Consider the following 5,000-nt stretch of genomic DNA (forward strand, 5'->3'; position numbering starts at 1 on the left):
CCCGCACGGCTACCCGCATCGGTCTTACGGGCGCCTCCACGCTTAGACACCCTGCCCGAACGTGTTTCGCCGGCTTTACGGCTGGGGATTTCAACCCGCTCGGTCTCTGCGGGGCGCCTCCACGCTTAGGCGCCCCAATGAACCGTGTTTCGCCGGCTTTACGGCTGGGGATTTCAACCCGCGCGGCTACCCGCATCGGTCTTACGGGCGAAACTCCACGCGGAGTCGCCCTGCCCGAACTTGTTTCGCCGGCTTTACGGCTGGGGATTTCAACCCGCTCGGTCTCTGCGGGGCGCCTCCACGCTTAGGCGCCCCAATGAACCGTGTTTCGCCGGCTTTACGGCTGGGGATTTCAACCCGCGCGGCTACCCGCATCGGTCTTACGGGCAAAACTCCACGCGGAGTCGCCCTGCCCGAACTTGTTTCGCCGGCTTTACGGCTGGGGATTTCAACCCGCTCGGTCTCTGCGGGCGCCTCCACGCTTAGGCGCCCCAATGAACCGTGTTTCGCCGGCTTTACGGCTGGGGATTTCAACCCGCTCGGTCTCTGCGGGGCGCCTCCACGCTTAGGCGCCCCAATGAACCGTGTTTCGCCGGCTTTACGGCTGGGGATTTCAACCCGCTCGGTCTCTGCGGGGCGCCTCCACGCTTAGGCGCCCCAATGAACCGTGTTTCACCGGCTTTACGGCTGGGGATTTCAACCCGCGCGGCTACCCGCATCGGCCTTACGGGCAAAACTCCACGCGGAGTCACCCTGCCCGACCGCTTTTCGCCGGCTTTACGGCTGGGGATTTCAACCCGCATCGGTCTTACGGGCGCCTCCACGCTTAGACGCCCTGCCCCACCGTGTTTCGCCGGCTCTACGGCTGGGGATTTCAACCCGCGTGGTCCGTGTTTTTCGGTAACATATTCGTGTTCCTTGCCCCCGACGGGCCGTGTTTTTCGGTAACAAAATCGTGTCTTTTGTCCCCGCTGCACCGTGTTTTTTGCCCCGCTCAACCGTGTTTTTTGCCCCCGCTCAACCGTGCTTACTGCCCCCGCTCAACCGTGTTTTTTCGGTAACATAATCGTGTCTTCGGGTAACATAATCTTGTTTTTCGGGCCATTTTACACCGACGGAGGCACCCACAGGGGCCATGTACACCCCGCTTGGCATGTACATGAGGGGCTGCCTCTTCCAAAAATCCTTCCCCCCTATAGGGGAATATGCATTTTGGGTCTCCAGCCACGCCCAGGGTTACCACCCCCTGGAAATCCCCCAGGTTTACCCCCCATTTTATGTGGATGCATAGATTCAGACCGCCCTGCTCCACCGCTTTTGGCCATTTTTGCCCAACGTTAGCCGCTTCGGCGTGCCGCTGGACTGTTTTCGGGCCTTTTTCACCGACGCTTGGCCGTATCCGCTTAGTTTTCCCCAACGCTTGGCCGCATCCGCTTAGTTTTCCCCCGCTGGACTGTTTTCGGGTCATTTTTGCCCAACGTTAGCGGCTTCCGCTTGCCGCTGGACTGTTTTCGGGCCCTTTTTCACCGACCCTTGGCCGTATCCGCTTAGTTTTCCCCAACGCGTGGCCGCATCCGCTTAGTTTTCCCCCGCTGAACTGTTTTCGGATCACTTTTGCCCAACGTTAGCCGCTTCCGCTTGCCGCTGGGCTGTTTTCGGGCCATTTTTCCCCAACACTTGGCCGTATCCGCTTAGTTTTCCCCAACGCGTGGCCGCATCCGCTTAGTTTTCCCCCGCTGAACTGTTTTCGGGTCAGTTTTGCCCAACGTTAGCCGCTACCGCTTGCCGCTGGACTGTTTTCGGGCCAATTTCCACCGACTCTTGGCCGTATCCGCTTAGTTTTCCCCAACGCGTGGCCGCATCCGCTTAGTTTTCCCCCGCTGAACTGTTTTCGGGTCACTTTTGCCCAACGTTAGCCGCTTCCGCTTGCCGCTGGACTGTTTTCGGGCCAATTTCCACCGACTCTTGGCCGTATCCGCTTAGTTTTCCCCAACGCGTGGCCGCATCCGCTTAGTTTTCCCCCGCTGAACTGTTTTCGGGTCAGTTTTGCCCAACGTTAGCCGCTTCCGCTTGCCGCTGGACTATTTTCGGGCCAATTTCCACCGACTCTTGGCCGTATCCGCTTAGTTTTCCCCAACGCGTGGCCGCATCCGCTTAGTTTTCCCCCGCTGAACTGTTTTCGGGTCAGTTTTGCCCAACGTTAGCCGCTTCCGCTTGCCGCTGGGCTGTTTTCGGGCCAATTTCCACCGACACTTGGCCGCATCCGCTTAGTTTTCCCCAACGCGTGGCCGCATCCGCTTAGTTTTCCCCCGCTTAACTGTTTTCGGGTCACTTTTCCCCAACGTTAGCCGCTTCCGCTTGCCGCTGGGCTGTTTTCGGGCCATTTTTCCCCAACACTTGGCCGTATCCGCTTGGTTTTCCCCAACGCGTGGCCGCATCCGCTTAGTTTTCCCCCGCTGAACTGTTTTCGGGTCACTTTTGCCCAACGTTAGCCGCTTCCGCTTGCCACTGGACTGTTTTCGGGCCAATTTCCACCGACTCTGGGCCGGATCCGCTTAGTTTTCCCCAACGCTTGGCTGCATCCGCTTAATTTTCCCCAGCTGAACTGTTTTCGGGTCACTTTGTCCCAACGTTAGCCGTTTCCGCTTGCCGCTGGACTGTTTTCGGGCCATTTTCCACCGACTCTTGGCCGTATCCGCTTGGTTTTCCCCAACGCTTGGCTGCTTCCGCTTAATTTCCCCCAGCTGAACTGTTTTCGGGTCACTTTTGCCCAACGTTAGCCGTTTCCGCTTGCCGCTGGACTGTTTTCGGGCCATTTTTCACCGACACTTGGCCGTATCCGCTTAGTTTTCGCCAACAATTGGCTGCATCCGCTTAATTTTCCAAGCTATACTGCTTTCGGGTCAGTTTTGCCCAACGTTAGCCGCTTCCGCTTGCCGCTGGGCTGTTTTCGGGCCATTTTCCACCCACGCTGGCACCGACGGGGCCATGTACACCCACGCGCGTGTACATGAGGGGGCACCCATTTTTGAAAACCTTGCCCCCCTATAGGGGAATATGCATTTTGAGGCTCTAGCCACGCCCAGGGTTACCACCCCCTGAAAATCCCCCAAGTCAAAATCACCCATGTAAAATATTCAAAAAAATCTCAAAAAATCACAAAAAATTTATAAAATCAAATAAATTCAAAAAAAAAAAAAATTTCAAAAATTCAAAAAAAATTCAAAAAATTCAAAAAAATTCAAAAAAATTCAAAAATTTCAAAAATTCAAAAAAAGTCCAAAAACCCAAAAAAACTTCAAAAATTTCAAAAATTCAAAAAAATTTCAAAAAAAATTTCAAAAATTTGCCCCGCTGAACTGTTTTCGGGTCACTTTTGCCCAACGTTAGCCGCTTCCGCTTGCCGCTGGACTGTTTTCGGGCCAATTTCCACCGACTCTTGGCCGTATCCGCTTAGTTTTCCCCAACGCGTGGCCGCATCCGCTTAGTTTTCCCCCGCTGAACTGTTTTCGGGTCACTTTTGCCCAACGTTAGCCGCTTCCGCTTGCCGCTGGGCTGTTTTCGGGCCAATTTCCACCGACACTTGGCCGCATCCGCTTAGTTTTCCCCAACGCGTGCCCGCATCCGCTTAGTTTTCCCCCGCTGAACTGTTTTCGGGTCACTTTTGCCCAACATTAGCCGCTTCCGCTTGCCGCTGGACTGTTTTCGGGCCAATTTCCACCGACTCTTGGCCGTATCCGCTTAGTTTTCCCCAACGCGTGGCCGCATCCGCTTAGTTTTCCCCCGCTGAACTGTTTTCGGGGCACTTTTGCCCAACGTTAGCCGCTTCCGCTTGCCGCTGGGCTGTTTTCGGGCCAATTTCCACCGACACTTGGCCGCATCCGCTTAGTTTTCCCCAACGCGTGGCCGCATCCGCTTAGTTTTCCCCCGCTTAACTGTTTTCGGGTCACTTTTCCCCAACGTTAGCCGCTTCCGCTTGCCGCTGGGCTGTTTTCGGGCCATTTTTCCCCCACACTTGGCCGTATCCGCTTAGTTTTCCCCAACGCGTGGCCGCATCCGCCTAGTTTTGCCCCGCTGAACTGTTTTCGGGTCACTTTTGCCCAACGTTAGCCGCTTCCGCTTGCCGCTGGACTGTTTTCGGGCCAATTTCCACCGACTCTTGGCCGTATCCGCTTAGTTTTCCCCAACGCGTGGCCGCATCCGCTTAGTTTTCCCCCGCTGAACTGTTTTCGGGTCACTTTTGCCCAACGTTAGCCGCTTCCGCTTGCCGCTGGGCTGTTTTCGGGCCAATTTCCACCGACACTTGGCCGCATCCGCTTAGTTTTCCCCAACGCGTGCCCGCATCCGCTTAGTTTTCCCCCGCTGAACTGTTTTCGGGTCACTTTTGCCCAACGTTAGCCGCTTCCGCTTGCCGCTGGGATGTTTTCGGGCCATTTTTCCCCCACACTTGGCCGTATCCGCTTAGTTTTCCCCAACGCGTGGCCGCATCCGCTTAGTTTTCCCCCGCTGAACTGTTTTCGGGTCACTTTTGCCCAACGTTAGCCGCTTCCGCTTGCCGCTGGACTGTTTTCGGGCCATTTTTCACCGACACTTGGCCGTATCCGCTTAGTTTTCGCCAACAATTGGCTGCATCCGCTTAATTTTCCAAGCTATACTGCTTTCGGGTCAGTTTTGCCCAACGTTAGCCGCTTCCGCTTGCCGCTGGGCTGTTTTCGGGCCATTTTCCACCCACGCTGGCACCGACGGGGCCATGTACACCCACGCGCGTGTACATGAGGGGGCACCCATTTTTGAAAACCTTGCCCCCCTATAGGGGAATATGCATTTTGAGGCTCTAGCCACGCCCAGGGTTACCACCCCCTGAAAATCCCCCAAGTCAAAATCACCCATGTAAAATATTCAAAAAAATCTCAAAAAATCACAAAAAATTTATAAAATCAAATAAATTCAAAAAAAAAAAAAAATTTCAAAAATTCAAAAAAAATTCAAAAAATTCAAAA

This window comes from Carex rostrata, unplaced genomic scaffold, assembly GCF_964058835.1.
Source record: "Carex rostrata unplaced genomic scaffold, lpCarRost1.2 SCAFFOLD_65, whole genome shotgun sequence".
Classification (NCBI taxonomy): Eukaryota; Viridiplantae; Streptophyta; class Magnoliopsida; order Poales; family Cyperaceae; genus Carex; species Carex rostrata.